General features: G+C 40.7%; 1 protein-coding gene across 2 annotated transcripts in view; it reads left to right on the forward strand.

Moving 5' to 3' along the window:
* The window catches only part of LOC121869970, an 88,806-nt gene that overhangs the window by 42,403 nt on the left and 28,316 nt on the right, over positions 1-18,087 (forward strand). Inside the window, exon 3 of one of the 2 annotated variants that reach the window (XM_042371589.1) lies at positions 14,945-14,979. The exons of the other annotated variant lie outside the window; for it this stretch is intronic. The gene's annotated coding sequence lies outside the window, so the exon portion shown is untranslated. The remainder of the gene's footprint in view (positions 1-14,944; positions 14,980-18,087) is intronic. 2 annotated transcript variants of the gene reach the window in all.

Genomic DNA, 18,087 nt, shown 5'->3' on the forward strand with positions numbered 1-18,087 from the left:
AATCAAGCTAGGTGAATATTCTCACTTACTTATAGCTGCATCAAAACCCCTCAATAAACTTTATTATCTTACAGGGTTAAGCTTTAAAATAAGCTGAGGAAAGGTAACCATTCATACCCATCCCCTGCACCCTCCTGAGTCATGTTATAAAAAAAAAAAAAAAAAAAAAAAATCGAGACATCATTCATCAACCCACTTTCTGCTCCACCACAACCAATGTCCATCAGAGTGCAAGAAACCCCCCCCCCCACCACCAACACAATTTCCCGGGAACGTCTAGTCCACAAAGCCACTCACTCGCCCTTCGCCACATCCATAGCCACACAAAAATAAAAGGATAGAAAACAAATGCGTATCTTTTTAGTGTGGAAGCCTGCAGTGAAAAAAAACTTTGACATGTTCCAGCAGGATAAAGTTTGACTCTTGGATTATGTTGTACAAAATATGTTTATCTGTGTCTCTCACTATCTCTCGACTGATCATTTTAACTTTATATTAACCACTCAGTTAAGGTATATATTTCAATTACTTTTCTGTTTGTCCCTGTGTCTCTTATTCCTTCTAATGTATCTACCTGTCTGTCTATCATTCATTTCATCCATTTATTCATCAATTTACCTATACAGCATCTCTTTCACTGTATTCTATTTTCTATCTATTCAACATTTCAATAAATATAAAACAATTTTCTATGGTTTCCCATCACCCATCTCCCCCTTTGACCCAGTCGAGAGCTAGAGTATAGCCCACCAGCTTTATCATCTGACCTTTACGTTATTTTCATTATTTTTCGCCCCATTGGTTAGCCAGAAAGGTCATTATCACATTTTTGTCGTATCTGTGTGTCAGTGAAATTATTTGGTTTCCAAATTTTATCTTGAAAATGACTGAATTTTTTTTTTTTTTAACCGCAACAATGTTTATTTTATGAACTTTTAGTAGATCACAATAATATTCGAATACCAATTCCATCACGATTGGCGGAGTCCGTATTGAATTCTGGCGTCTGATGGGTGGAACTGTTGCAATCAGGACGTAGTGTGGTGGGGTAATTGTGTTTTAATGAATATACTTTTTTTTTAATTCATATTGAAAATGGAGAGAAAAAAGTACTACGTTCATTTTCTCCCCCGTTTCCTTCTCCACTTAACCAGTAACATTCGTAGTTGGTGTAAACGCAACAAAAAAAGTATCGTGACTCTCGGGTTTGATGGAAATGAACAAATACAGAGTCGGTGCCTCTGATTATATGGGCCTAATATTTGCGTTAAAATAAGTTGACAAATGTTGTGTAATGTTTTAATGATAACTTATTAGTGATGTATGTGTGGCATACAGTAGGAAAGTATTGTTCGAGACCTAAACAGAACAGGTGCCATTTCTCAGGTAATATGTAATTATGAGAGAAAACCAACATATAGCAAAAGGCTGACTGAATTAATTAGAGATTAGGTGGTATTTCTTTCCTACCCTTCAGTCGCATCAATTTAATTCAAGCTTTTTTTCAGTTAGAGGATCTAGGAGCATGGATGGTGGTCTTGGTTCATGGGATTCGATATTGATTCGACTCTTTTTTTTTATTATCCAATCAAAACTAAAATGGTATATATAAGTCTTTTGGCAAATTCAATCTCCAACAATCATCCAAACGAAATGGAATCAGAGGTGCCATCATCGTTCTCCACAATATTGTAACGTTAATACCCCAAAGACTCAATAGTATGGCTGAAGTTGAGAATCCATACACAATAAATACACATCTAACTCAAAATATGTATCCTTCACTACCCTAATTTTCACCTCCAACATTTACCTAAGTCATATGAAATCCTCCCTGAAACGCTTTGGTGATTCAGGTGAAAATAATACACACAGCATAACACCAGGAGATGATCACTGACAGGAGAGGGTCACAGACATAACCACTACTGTAACAAGTAATGAAGATAATGATAAGATAAGAAACTCGATACTAAGATTATCAAGCATATGACGTTTATAATATATTTGTTCCTTAGTCTTGAGTACTTGTCTTAGAGGTGTGACTTAAAATGTATATAGTACATTAACGTATTAGTCGGCAATATAATATCTCCTCTTGTATATATTATTTTAAGGCCAGTCACCAGTAAACATATAAACCAGGAACAGAAACCAATATAAAATATGTTGGTTACTTGTAGTACTGTTCCCGAATATTTTGTGTGTGATACATTCTTAAAACGCACTGAAATGTAGTTGGGACACACAAATGATTCCCTTCTCTACGTTTAGCCAAGAAGTAACTTATTACTCTACATAAGGAAGTATTTGCTAAGGAAACAGCCATACCAACACAACAACAAACTCAGGGTATCTATTAAAACACTTCATCTTGTGTTCCAGTGTGTAGCGCACGGGAAGAGTCGAGATACTTTTTTTGGTGGGTGTACAGTTGCTTCCACTCTCGTCTTTAACAGTGAACTTGGTCTCCCGGAGCAAAGTGGCAACGCTGTAAAAGAGTCTCAGCCGAGCGAAAGGTGTCAATGACAGTGAATCAGCAACCCTCTAGTGATTCATTTCAGCTCGTATTGAGAGTCCGAACCAGTGTAAAGATGTTCTAATTTATTGCCTGTCGCAGTGAAGGGATATACTGTATATACACCAACTGACACTTGTGACATATAAATACTGTAGATGGAATGTGCATTTCGTTATAATTTAAAGTGACATTGTTGTCTTCTGAAGTTATTTGAAACCAACGATGTTTTTAATCTTTGTTTCGAAACAATAGCGCGTGGTGGAAGGACCTTCGACTCACATCTGCCAGCTCGACCTCCCGTCACCTCACTACACAGTTTACACGGAGTTAAATCACATTATCTCTTCTCATATTTGTATTGCGATTATGATTACAATAAAGAATCACATGAGGTTTGCTGATTCACTGTCATTGATTCCCTTCGCTTGGCTGGAAATCTTTTACACCGTTGGCACTTTTCTCGGGGAGACCCAAACAAAATATATTCCAAAGACAAACTTCACTCCTGATAATTTCACAGTAAATCGCCCCTTTTAATTTTCTTCCCATTCTTACTATTAAAAGTTGAAACTGGCCTAATTGGAGTTGAACTCATTATATATTTCGAGATATAATTCTGATATTTCGCAATCTCGCTTACCAACACTATGAGATGACTTAAGAGTTAGTGATCATTTTGAAATCCATCGAACCAAAGAGTAAAAGTAATTTATGGTCTGACTACACGGTACTTACTGTATACATACACAAATCACGGTCATATAGGACTGCGTAAGTGTGTGTGTGTGTGTGTGTGTGTGTGTGTGTGTGTGTGTGGAGAGGGAGGGTAGGACAAAAATTCACTAGACAAAACCAAACCTAACCTAACCTAACAGTTGAGTTGTTGTGCAGGTGAGTTTTCTCCCATGAGCCGTGTGGAGATGTAGTTTCGTAATATATATAAGAAGGTGAGGTGATGGATGAATGGTGTGAGGCAGTGTGGACGGCCGGGGAGGGAACTAATGTTGCTGAATAATTTATGAGGCGTGGGAGACTGACGACCAAGGGTGTAAGAGACTAATGTAGGAGTAACCCGCTAGTGGAAGGGCGCCTTGGAGGAGTAACCTGGAGGAGTTACCCATTGATGGAGGAGCACCCTGGAGGAGTACCCTGTCGATGAACAACAAACTTTATGAACTATTTCTCACAACTATTACACGAAGATATCAGGAAAGTCAACATAAACTAATAAACACAATATCTCAAATAAGTGAGAGGACTCCTATAGGTAAATACAAACTTGATGGCCAGGAAGTAAAACCTTTAGCCAGTGAACCTCCTCGGCTTTATAAACTCTCATGAACGTCTTCCAACACCGCGAACATAAAAGCTTTCTGTAGGAGCTTGCGTGTTGTGTGAAGAGTTTTTTTTTTTGCGTTGATATCGAAGAGGTGCGTTGCTAAGTCCACTGTTATTGTATATAGAGCTAAAGTGTTAGTTTATTGCGGATATGAGTGAGGTCGTGTGAGGGGGAGGGAGAAGGTGAGGTCGTGTGAGGGGGAGGGAGAAGGTGAGGTCGTGTTGGGGGGGTGGGGAGGGGAGAAGGTAGATAGATGAGTTAACCAAAGTATTATTATTGTTATGATGAGTTCAAATTGTTGTTTATAACGAAAATTGTGATTTGAGCGAAGTTAAAGTCTGTATTTTCTGTGTATAAGATAACAAATTACTATACACTGTTATTTGAAATATCTGTAACTGTATTTCTTCCTGTGTCTTTATATATTTGTTTTATTTGAATTAACAAAATTAAATTAAAAAATATAGAGGAAAATGGGAAAAATTAACATGAAAACTGGAAATACATAAATAGAGGATTGATATGAATTATAAGTTGTTTGTGGCAGGAAAAGTGTAATGTGTAAGTCAGTCATTTCTTGTCCACCTTCCTCAACCCATCAATTTTTTTTATTACTTACTGTCTTGTCTTCCATTATGCTGCTCGGTGGGAATCATATACAGACTAAACCAACATTTGTTCTTCCTTATACACGTATCATATTCCGTGATCCCTGTAATTATTATGTTGGAGGATTTAATTAATGTGTGGGTATGACTAGTTAATTAGTATTTAGGTACATTTCTCTTTATAATTAGACTCAAGAACCAATTTTATGGTAATGTAAACTCAGGGGACATTTCTGCACCTGCGCTGATGTTCGCCTTTTGTTGTGGCTAATAAGAGCAGGTATTACAGTGGTGGAGGCTGTACTCGTGTTTCTCATTACTTATCACTCACAGGTACAGGGACTCAAAAAAGTTTCTATACCCGTGTTGAAAATATATGACACAACGGATGGAAGGATTTTGACAGCCCTACCGAGACAACAGGAGTTACAGTGTTCATTCTGAAATTCATCGATCACCCCGAGTACACATAGTTTTATTTAGTAACTGTTTATTTCATATCTAATTAAATTGTATTATATTCCTTTTTGCAATTTTGTGATGAAATTTCAACACAAGCGACTCTAATTTACACAAGTGCATAATAGTGATAAACATGGTGTAGTTAAAGTCATGGTTTGTTGGGGATGTCTTTTTCATATTATCCAACATACATTCTGTGAGGTGTTATCGTCATCATCACCACCACCATCATCATCATCATCATCATCATCATCATCATCATCATCATCATCATCATCATCTTTGTACTTTGTTGGCTGTCCTTGGTTAAACTGACTTAATATAACAAGAAAAATATATAATTGTTGTGTCTTTATCAGTATTTCTTCATTTTTTTGAGGAGTTGGACAGGAAAGTTGTACTATATGTCGACATTAGAGGCAGTAGGTTGTGAGCCTCGATACTTTTTGACAAGATGGCCCACGCCTTATCCTCCCCCCCCCACCATTACCACCGCCGAGCAGCACCCTCTTACCACATCTCTCTCTCTCTCTCTCTCTCTCTCTCTCTCTCTCTCTCTCTCTCTCTCTCTCTCTCTCTCTCTCTCTCTTCTCTACTCTACCCTCTCTCTCTCTCTCTCTCTCACCCCTGCTATCTCATTCATCAGTCAGTACTATTTCCCTTACTATCACCTTTTCCTCCCCAACTTCAGCACCCACATCTTTCCCCAACTAGCACCCACTTCCCCAACTAGCACCCACCCCCGACAACAACCTGTCCTTCCCAATCAATACTTTCTGCTTCTAAAATCAGTACCATCGTCTCTCTCTCTCTCTCTCTCTCTCTCTCTCTCTCTCTCTCTCTCTCTCTCTCTCTCTCTCTCTCTCTCTCCAGCCCCTCTCAGTAAAAGCAGCCCCTCTCAGTAACAGCAGCCCCTCTCATAGTAACATCAGCCCCCTTCAGTAGCCTCTCATAGTAACAGCCCCCCTCCCATCTCAGTAACAGCCCCCTCATCAGCCCCTCTCAGTAACAGCCCTCAGTAACAGCCCCCCCCTAGTGCTCACAGCCCCCCTCTCATAGTAACCCCCTCTCTCATAGTAACAGCCCCCCCCCCTCATATTTTCCCAGTACTTTATTCCGAGATAGCCATTAACCAACTCGGTTCATTTAGCTAAACTTCGAGAATTTTTATGGGAGTCAAAACAGTTCTCAGTGGCCCAACAAATCTCTGTAGGGATTCTGGTCGTTAAACAGTAAATGTACCCACGTGTTTAGTAGCTATGAGAGGGAAGGAAAGTCAACCTCAGCTCTGTATAGATTTCGTTTGTATGTTATGAGTTATTTGGTGTTTTAAATAGTGATATATTCCTGTTCTTGACTCTTGAACTGCACCATGTTATAATGACAAGTGGTAATGATGATTTAAGGACAGTAAGCATGTGACTCCTACAGAAGAAAAAAATGGAATCATTGAATATTTTGTGTAAAGTTAAAGTGATCAGAAATTCCAACAGACAGCCTGAGAACGAGAATATTACTTGGCATCAGGAATAACGGCAAAATCAGAAAGTTTAACAGTGAACAAAAATAAGTTGCTTCTAGTTGTGGAAAATTCAAATGATAATTTCGATTATTAAGCCTCTTATTTTCTAACGTGTCATTTGCCCTTCGAACTGATACCATGCCAGGGTAGATAATGAAATAGTGACGCTTTTGACGTAAATTGCTGTTATAACCGCTACTGTAGAAACTATCTCATTTCATCGTTTGCTGTAGCCTCCATAAAGACTTATCTGTCATCATTATATAAACTATTACCATATAAATCCTTTGTAAATGTTCGTACACAAAATATATACCAAATGGACCTTTTTTTTTTATCAAGTTTGGACCAAATTTACAAACAGTGCTTGTACAGACAGGCGAGACTGACAATAATATCCCCCCGCCCCACAATGTCCGTCAGGGTACTTAGAGAAATAAAAAGATAATTATTACCCTATTTTCCTTGAACGTCAGGTGAGTTTTAAAGTTTATGTCGATCGATTTTTCTCGACTTAGCGATATACAGTACAGTATATACAGGTGTTTTATAAAGTCCGTTTGCATTTACAATCTCTAGTAACTGTGTATGCCCATGTGGTAGAAGCAGTCTGTAAATGACAAATAAAAAGGCAGATTTATTTAATTTTTAGTATAATTTACATCATATATTTCTAACTTTTAATTTACCCACCATCTATCATTATACATTATTATTCATGCGAGTTATAGAACCAGTAAGTTAACGAAGGTAGGGTATTACCGTAGAATTTGCCTTATGTTAATATCGTTAATACCGTCTTATGTTAAAATATTTTATGGCATTTAGGAATTTTATCCTCTCTCTCTCTCTCTCTCTCTCTCTCTCTCTCTCTCTCTCTCTCTCTCTCTCTCTCTCTCTCTCTCTCTCTCTCTCTCTCTCTCTCTCTCTCTCTCTCTCTCTTTTCTTTGATTTGGTTTCTAAGTCACAAATGTCTCTGTAGTCTGAAGTAAGGTCAAACCAACATCAGAATAGGAAATGAGTAACCCGCGACCCGATAGAGCCCTCCACAGTGCAAACCTTCCAACCAACGTTTTACGACGGTGATGGTGGCATGGGCGGAGCTGGACAATTAGCATGCAGATTGGAGCAGCGTCCCCCAGTGGCTACACATCACGCGGGAAATAACAGGAATGTATTCTAATTAATGGAAATCCCGGCACGGTCCCATTATGTTATTAGAACGATACCGCCCCGTTAATTAGAAAACCTGTTAACGAGGTATCGATAAAAACACCAACACAGCGAACAACGAGGAGATACTGTTGTTCAAACCTAATCTCTGTTGGACTCTCTCGTGAGGTAAAACAGATTCATATAAACCTGATAACCCTAACAGACCCGGCAACTAGTGACTGCCTGGGAGACTCAACTTCATATCTGTAGAGCCTTTCTAACAACATTTGGCCTCAAGTCTCTTTAGTATTCCTAAGTATAGATAAATCCCATTTAGGCCAAATCGTATGTGCATTAACGACATGGGGAATGGACACTCATTAATGTCACGTGATACGGTCCATTAGTCTCGTTAATGTTACCAATTAAATATGAAGTGTAAATAAGTGGAGCGTTTGAGTTTTTTTTTTTGTATTAGACATTATTATAAATCTTCATTTTTTATGGGAAATTAAAGTAATTCTGGATTAATGTTTTGACAAATGCAATTAAAATCATATAAAAATGTTTCCTCTGTTCATTTTAAAGCTGTAATACCTGTTAAAGCACCTTGTATACGTGGCTCCTTAGAGGGCCTCAACACACACACACACACACACATACGAATAACAAAGTAACATTATAAAAAAGTATTGAACAGAAAAGTAATATATGATTCTTGGTATTAATGACGTAAGTTCCTCTAAACTAATAATTCCTGAATGATAGACGTAAACCTCTTTGTGTTAGGTAATAGCAGCCAACCCTAAACGCTATCACCGTCTGCCATCCACTGCAAACTCCGGTTGTAGACGCAGCCCAGGGCAATCAGTGTTAATAGCCCTGTTACACTGTTGTTTGGGTCATATAGGAGTGTCTGGTAACTCGTATGGTCTAGTTATTTGGTGTCAATACAACGTCAATGATTTTAATAGAATAATTGTACAGAATGACCAGATGTGATATATTTAGTGATCTTCCTCGAGTAAATATGGAGCAGTAAAAGATATATTAAATCATATAGAAAATATCGTGAAATAGCCAGAGTTTTGGTGAGCGAGAGTAACATTGTAACTCAGATGAGACACCTTAGAGTTTCTCATATATGTATTTTAAACACTTGGGTCACTCAGTCACTCATATATTGTCAAGATAAAAGTTTCAGAAAATATCTTTGAAGAAATGGATTAATTTATTTTCTTTGCCTGAACACCATGTGGGTAGAATGGAGGAACACTGTTTATACCTGAACCACTGCTCTACAGGAGGTAACCAACCGTTCAGTTCACAGGCATCAGGTAAGCAGGTACAGGTCTTGTGAACATTCAAATAAAATCTAATACACCCGCCCAGTAAATAATTAAGTATGACTGGTTATGGAAAAAATAGGACGCAAATATGAAACGAACCCAAGAGCTTTAATATCCCGCGTCAGGGAATCTGTAAGTTGCGTCCGGAATTAATTATTATTATTATTTTTTTTTTTAACTTTTAAAAATATAGACTAGGCTACACTGAAAAAGGCTTGACATTTTTTATCATTGTTCTAGGTACAAAATACTGAGCAATGCGACGACGAAAAGTGAAATGAATATATGAAATAAATATGTATTTCTTTACTACATACTAATTAAGTCACAATTGTATCCGAGGAGACGTCTGCCCTCTTTCTCCATTTGATTATTGACTGTAAATATTATATCCTAAATCATTCACTCTTGCAACTATTGTTTATATTACATTATATCATCAAAGGCTGGAATACAGAAATAACTTAACATTATAATCGACAGCTTCATATAAACTAGTTAGCCTCAAGACATAACGACATGTTTTACTCGGAAGATTACTGTGACCATTAACAACTAAGACCCAGTAAACTGTATATAAGCAATAAGGAAAATTCTACACGGGAAACATTGAAACATTTTTGTCATATCCCTCCAGAGTTTAAGTTAATTACGTTTTTTCTACATTAGGACCAAACATTTAATAATTATCAATAAGCCGTTTTTAGGCAATCGTATACCATCAAGGTGTAGGATTTTGTGTTCCAAGGGGTAGTTATTTCTCCATCACATCCTTCAAGGTTCCCCTCAGGACACCTTTGGAACTGCTAAACCATGCACCAACCTCCCCAATCCCTCTTCTCCCCTTTCCCGACTCCCACAGCCCTCCCTAACAGCCCTCCCTAATCTTCCCTACAACATCAATCACCCCAGAGCTGCGTTTACCCACCCCAACTGACCCTCTATACCCCCCCCCCCTAAGGCATTTGTTCTTGCTACATAATAGATTCTCCTGCTGTGGTAAATATCTCACGAGGGAATATAATTTATTTAAGTAATTTCCTTTGATGTGATCACTTTAAAAGGTGTTTTCTATTAACGTAAGTCATCTTGGTTGGATATAAATTTATGAAAGTTGAAGTCACATTTTTTTTTTCTTCTTTTTGGTTTTTTTTGGTTTTATATATACAACGACAACTAATTTCTTTACCTCTGTTTCATTAATATAACATCGTTTGTAGTTTGAATTTTCTGAAGTTTTGTTGGTTGTCCCCCTGTTGTTATGGTTACAAGATCAAAGGTGCATCATTAACACAGATTTTTCATAATAGTTTAACAAGATACAAACTGGTTTATGTTAGTGTATATTAATTTGAACCAGTCCGTCTGGCCGTCCCACTGGTTAACCGGATCACAATTCTTACATTATCATTTGTCAAAGTTTGTTATTACGGAATCATTCAGCTAATGGTACTTATTTTATAGTTTTGATAATTATCTTGGCCATATATACACACATTTAAGAATTTATTTATTGTGAATCGCCAAATTTTTACAGGGAAGAATATACTTACACCTGGCAATTGCAATTTTGTTTAGTTTTATATAAGAAAATTATCTAAAATATTAAGTGATTGCTATAGCGAATGTTGGTTACTCACGATAGAAAAACAAAACACAACAGGCTCAAACTACCGACCCTTAGGACAAGAAGCGAGTGATATATCGACACGACCACCATACTTACGCACACAGGGAAAAATACAAAACAAACTAACGTATACATAAGGAAAATTGATGCACAGGACCCGAGGATATCGTTAAGTGGTTAAGGACGTGGTTGAGAGACAAGACACATGTGGTGTACCCAGGGCTTTGTTCCCGCACTGTTTATATTAGACATAAACAACATCGATATAAGTTTAGAAAATAACTTGAAAATATATCCTGAAGACGAAGCAAATCCATGTAATAAAAACAGATGAGTCGAAAGATTACGGGCAGGAAAAAAAGAGAGTTAGACCTTAATAGTGGCAAAAATTTTATTAGACAACATTTACATAGGGTGTGTTTGACTTCACTTAGATGATGCTATATAGTCAGTCTTTTACAGGATATTGATTCATATATAAAGATACATTAATAATCTGACTCTGCATTACCTTAAGAAACGTACAGCGAGAGGCGAGATGATCGAGTCTACGTATTGAAGATGGTGTTTAATAAATAATATACCTGTAAATGTGGTGCTTCAGTTGTCACATTAAGACAGGTCACGTGATAGTGGATTTAAATGAAAGAAACTTCCTCCTCTCTCCCTCTCATCTTCCCCTCTCACCTACTCAATCTCTTCCCCTCTCACTTTCACTCCCCCTCTCACCTATACATTCACTGCTACTCATGTTGTTACCTCCTATTCCTCTCTTCCTCTCTTCCTCTTCCCCTCTTCTCAAAATTTATGAAGGGAGATGATAAACAGCAGCTTCGGTAAAGGGCTGTAGGATAAGTGGAACAAGTGGCCAGTTATCACCATTAGAGAGTTTCGAAACCACCTAAGTCATTCTTGAGTGAGTGAGAATGTTTGTGGGTAAAACAAGAGCTGCCTCACCAGGGGGTCAGTGAACCTATACTGCAGTTTCCTTCTAGTCATGTTTTCGCAGTCAGTCATTTACATTATTGACAAAGTTACGATGTGTTTCGCTATAGTGTGGCTTAGGCTCGTCGTAGTGAAGATTTTATGCCCTAACACTGTATTAAGCATGACCCCGTGTTATAGAGACCTGGCAGTAATATGAGGTTTAAATTCGTCATGATTTTAAGCTCAATGTTTACACTGTCAAAACCTCGTCAATAGGAAGTATCCTTTAGGGCGCATTTAGTGACTATATGACCCACTACTCTTATACCCGAGGTCAATTAAGGTATAGAGACGCCTTCATACATCTGCAGAAAGAAGGAAAATTTTGCGTGTGATTTGGTTAAGGTGTAGGGACTTAATATCGTGAGGGGCAGAGAGGAGAAATAATCAACATTGACTCGACAACCAACGGCAACCTCAGACAGTGAAACGAGATCATTTTTTTCCCTCTTCTTCTACTTTTTCTCGAGTATCCTGTGAATAACTTAATGTTACTGAAATTGATTTTTTATTATTATTTAATTTTTTTCACCATTGACATATTTTACCTTAACTGAAGATTATAAGTTCATTACCCTTCGTCAGTGTTCAATTCTCGCCAGTGACGTCAACGGCCATCACCCTGGTATTTCCTAGAGACAACAGGTGATTACAAGCTAACGAGGTAATTGACTTGTATCATCAGCATATTACGAGATAACTAAATTATAAAGTCAGCATATTACAAGATAAATTGCCTCGGTGTGTGTACAGGGAATTGCCTCGGTGAGTGTACAGGGAATTGCCTCGGTGAGTGTACAGGGAATTGCCTCGGTGAGTGTACAGGGAGAGGACATTTGTTTATGAAATACGTATAAAAGTTTTAAATCTTATTCGTCATTCTTTTCCCTCTATTAGTCACTCAAGGTTCGTATTTGTGTATTTAAAATATTCTCTTAACTTCACCCACAATAACCTGACCCACAACTGTTTTGCTTTCTTATCTCGGGTTCTGGGTGGTGTTATATGTTTTAATTTCGTGTTTTGTTTTATATACCAAGATGAGCAGTGATTTGTGTGTGTGTGTGTGTGTGTGTGTGTGTGTGTGTGTGTGTGTGTGTGTGTTTATCTAGATGCGTTAAGAGATTACAAGGATCAGTCGTAAGTGTTAAATATTAAGATAACTAACATGAAGTGAACGAAGACTCCAATAATATGAGTTTGTTTACATTTTAGAATACAATCTGCCACGTTGGGTGAGCACTTTGAATATGCGTCCTTCTATTTACCAACAAACTCGACCCCCAACCCCTCAACCCCCAGCCCAACCCCCAGCCCAACCCCCAACCCCACCCCAACCCCACCCCCAGCCCCACCCCCCAGCCCAACCCCCAACCCAGCCCCAACCCAACCAACCCAGCCCCCAGCCCAACCCCCCAACCCAACCCCTAGCCCAACCCCCAGCCCAACCCCCAGCCCAACCCCTAGCCAACCCCCCAACCCAACCCCCCCTCCTAAACGTATATACATTTTTAACTGTATATAATATAGACGTGAAAGCAATGGTCAGGATATTGTTGAATTTTATAATTGGTGAACTGTTTAAGTTTTATCAGTCACTAGGAAAGTTAAATATGCTGAAAAGTATAATTAATGGAAAAGTTTGATCGTTGGTAAAGTTTGGTCGCTAGGTGATGTTTACTGACTGGAAGTGTCTAGGCTTACTGGAAACATTTATTTAAAGGGAAAGTTTGATGGCTAGGAAACAATATTTAGTTGATTACGAGCAGACTTCAGGGCAATAACAGAACAGTTCAAAAAGAATCAACTATACCACAACATTAATCAACAAACTCTCTGGATATTTTGATAGTTGTTATTGATTCCTTCACTTGGGACTCAGGTACGGAGTTTTAACCACACAGTTTTATGTAATTCAGGTCAAAAACTCTTATTACTGTTGCAAGTTGTCTCTGTAAACCTCATGAGGAAGCGTCAACAACAAATAAAGATATAGAGTGTCTTTTGTTGTGATGATCTGTAGGGGTAGAGGACTCCACACACCACAGAGCCCCCAGGTGACAGTAAGAGTAATTAAACTTCTTGTATTACCTCACTGCCAGCACGAACACAGACAGGTAATGGGTGGAAGTGGAGATGGTAGATGTGTGAAAGGATAGGTGATGAATAGGAGTTGAAGCATGTTGGTGAAGGATAGGGGGATAGAAGAGACGGAGAAATTGTCGAGGAAGGATAGGAAGGAGGGTAGGGTTAGATTTTTTTTTTTTTAGATTGCCCCCGAGGAGGCTAGTTTATTGGGCACCCCCTTACATCCTGTGCAAGGTGAAGCGCAGAAGCGTTTACAGCGCCTATCTGGGAAGCATGCGTAGTTCATGCTTGCCTTCATGACTCATGCATTAAGGGCGTAAAAGCCTGAAGGGTCGTGGGATTTGTCAGCAAGTTACATAAAGTGACAGAATGATGAGTGTGTGGGGGAGAAAATTCCCGGTACAATTTATCTGTTTATGGCAGAGTATGGCAGGTCCCTAATAATGTCAAGTGCCAGGCCATAGCCATTGACAATACTGAGGGACATTCCTTTTAGTGTGATTGTGATGGCGTGTACGTCGGTAGTATGGGTGGAGAGCTCGTCTGAAGAGGTTAGGCCGTTAAGGGGTGACGAGAGGATGGTCTCACAGTGAGCGGTGATGGATGATGGTGTCTGAGGACTGCGTTACTAATTTCATGGTCTGGTATTCCTCCCTCTACGACGATGTGTTTTTTTTTTGCTTGTTGTTTATATGTCTGTTTCCTGTTTCTCTCTCTCTCTCTCTCTCTCTCTCTCTCTCTCTCTCTCTCTCTCTCTCTCTCTCTCTCTCTCTCTCTCTCTAATCAGATCTCCGTTTATATATATCTTGTTTCGATTATCATTTCTCTTCTTCCTTCCCTCTTTTCCCCTACATGTTTCCTCTTACCTTCTTTACCCCCTCTCCTTCCATTTCCCCCTCCTTCCCTCCCTTCACCCTCCTTCCTCTCACACCCTCCATTCCTTTCACCCCTTCCCTCCATCCCTCCCACCCTCCTATCCGCCTCTCACCCCCCCTTCTTCTCATCCTCTATTCTACCCTCCCTCCCTCCCTCCCCTCCCTCCAAGTGGTAATGTTATATTACACCTTTACAGCACTGAGGGCCCCAGAATCTTTACGGTCAAGTTTTGTTATTATTATTATTATTATTATTATTATTGTTATAGTCATCGTTATCATCATCGTCATTATCATCATCCTATTATTCTCATTTAATTATTATTTTGGTGCTCGCTGGCGGGGGTTCCTTGGAGCCGTCGCTGGTGGTAAGCAAATCCAGAATGACTTTGTGCTATTGTGTTGCAGGTCATCTGAACCTCTGAGTGCTGGAGCCAACAACGGTAAGTGGCTTGATGATGTGCTGTTGTGTATGTGAACCTGAATACATACACACACACATGTAGCCTGGCTTAATATGTTGTCAGATTCGACTTAACTGGTACTTTGTTGTCTCCTTTACATACTGTCCAGGTCTGTTGCTCGTGGTCACCATGGTCACATTCAAAACCACTTTCCATCGTCTTTAATTCTTTGAAAATGTTACGACTCGGTGTCCTCAACATGTTCATGCAGCAGTGACAGCGTTCCTCAGTTCATCATTCGCTTGGCAGCGTTGTTTTGCCGCGATCTCTTTGATGCGTCCCCAGTGAGGATTCTCATAAGTGCTGAGGCTGGAACCCCTTGCAGACCACGTCAGTAATGCTGGGGATGTCGCCCGCCCGCCATTGATCCATTTACCTATATAGTAATGTTATATTCATAGTTATTATAAGGGACACGGGGACTCCTCCTTGCACGTGTTCCAATAGAAAAAACAAAATGAAGAAATATGAAAGGCTGTTTATCCTTAACTTTCCATAATATAAAAATTAATTTGAAGAAGTTGGTCGTGGGTGATCACATAACAGCACCATCACTAAGTATAAGGTCGTCGTCAAATGTAAAAATCGTGTCTGCTGATGAAAGTTCTGATCAGCAGCTGATTCCTGGCTAATCCTACTTTTTTTTCTTTTATATTGTTCAGTGAAAACAATGAATTACGGATTTTACAGCCGAAATGTAAGCAGTTATCGTACTTGCCTTTTAAGAAGCTAAGTCTTCTACCCTTGATGAGAGATTCTCTTTTACATAGAATTCTGCTAGACTATAAGTGATGTTCTTAACAGGAGTAAGAGTGTTATGTTTCACCAGTCTCCACGTTGGTTAGACTTCACTTATATTATGTGGTTCAGATTTTGGTCACCGTACTATAGATTCCCCCAAAAGCATTCAGTGGATGACAAAATTAATTCCAGGCATTAGGAACCTTCTGTTTAGAGACAGATTAAGAAAACGGAATTTTCATTCTCTTGAGAGACGTTGAGTGAGGGGCGATATATACGAAGCGTATAAGTGGAAGTTATGGGTTAAAAACGAACACTTGGCATTGGTTTTAATTTAAAGAAATTTAGATTAGGAAGAAGATAGATAAACAATGGTTCTATGACTGGGCTGTGGACGAGTGCAGCAAGTTACCAAACATCATCATTAACTCGAACTTGTTGGGAAGTTTCAAATATAAATTGGACAAATAAATGTGTGGTAGAGCTGAGGTACACAGGAGCCATTAGTTATGTCTATATATTTCAGTCAATAATACACTAATTTAATACAAATTTGAAGGGTGAACGTTTTATGCGACGTATTAGGCAAAAAAGAATTCTCAAAAATCATTAAGTGAACTGTGATCAAAGGTGGCATTTGGACACTGAATGAGGGTAGTGAGAGGTTCTCGAAGGTGTACCAGTGTACCAGAGAACATGATACAGTGTACCAGAGAACATATAATGTACCAGAGAACATGATACAGTGTACCAGAGAACATTATACAGTGTATCAGAAACATTCCACTCAACAAAACATCTTCTGGTTATTGTCTTTAATAACATCTTGGTTAACGCGTGGCAAGACCCGTTAACAGAGCGCCAGCATCCTTCATTCTGTTCCTTCCTGGCTAGCTACACCCTCACCCACCTACCGCCTTCCCCCACCCACACCCACCTACCGCCGTCCCCCACCCTCACCCACCTACCGCCGTCCCCACCCTCACCCACCTACCGCCGTCCCCCACCCTCTCACCCACCTACCGCCTTCCCCACCCACACCCACCCACCGCCTTCCCCCACCACACCCACCTACCCACTTAGTCCCCCACCCTCCTTACCACTACCATAGTCCCCACCCACACCCACCTGTAAGGTCCCCACCCACCCACCTGCCGTCCCCACCCACCCACCTACCGCCTTCCCCACCCACCCACCACCGCCTTCCCCACCCTCACCCCACCTACCGCCGTCCCCCACCCTCACCCACCTACCGCCGTCCCCACCCTCTCCACCCACCTACCGCCGTCCCCACCTCACCCACCCACCGCCTTCCCCCCACCCTCACCCACCTACCACCGTCCCCCCACCCCACCCACCCACCGCCTTCCCCCACCCTCACCCACCACTACCGTCCCCCACCCTCACCCACCTACCGCCTTCCCCACCCACCTACCGCCCGTCCCCCCACCCTCACCCACCACCACCGTCCCCCACCCTCACCCACCTACCGCCGTCCCCCACCCTCACCCACCTACCGCCGTCCCCCACCCTCACCCACCTACCACCGTCCCCCACCCTCCTGCCCACCTACCGCCCGTCCCCCCACCCTCACCCACCTACCACCGTCCCCCACCCTCACCCACCTACCGCCTTCCCCCACCTGTGTCCAACGTGGCCACCACCTCACGCGTCAGCCAGGTCACCCTTTCTGGATCGCCCAGTTTGCGAGTCCCTCATCTAGCTCCAGGTTTATATGTGAACATGATTGGCTGCTCGCCCCAGTGAATAGTTACCACACCTCCATCATTTGTCAACACTCGCTCTGGCTGTCACCCTGTGTTCGCCAGCCGCTCGGCCATCATTCATATCCCGTCACCGGCACACTATCTGCTCCTGTAATCAACACATCTGAAACTGTGCTCCACATCACTGTTTTTTTCTGCGTTGACTCCAGTTATTTTCTTTTGTAATTATCTGTTTTTCTCAGCTGTTGTATTATGGTTGGTTGTATGTTCGTATATGTTGTTATTTCTCTCATAACCAGCCTCTTCAAGCGCCGTTTCCTCTCACTGACATAATTGATGTACAGGGAAATTGGTCATAGCCCAGAAACAGAACTGTCAGGGTCCTCCTTCCACAGGGAGAGTCACTGTCAGGGACCTCCTTCCACAGGGAGAGTCATTGTCAGGGACCTCCTTCCACTGGGAGAGTCACTGTCAGGGTCACTGCCTCCTCCACAGGGAGAATCACTGTCAGGGTCCTCCTTCCACGAGGAAAGTTACTGTCAGGGTCCTCCTTCCACAGGGAGAGTCACTGTCAGGGACCTCCTTCCACAGGGAGAGTCATTGTCAGGGACCTCCTTCC

This window comes from Homarus americanus, unplaced genomic scaffold (genome assembly GCF_018991925.1).
Source record: "Homarus americanus isolate GMGI-L3 unplaced genomic scaffold, GMGI_Hamer_2.0 scaffold14467, whole genome shotgun sequence".
Classification (NCBI taxonomy): domain Eukaryota; kingdom Metazoa; phylum Arthropoda; class Malacostraca; order Decapoda; family Nephropidae; genus Homarus; species Homarus americanus.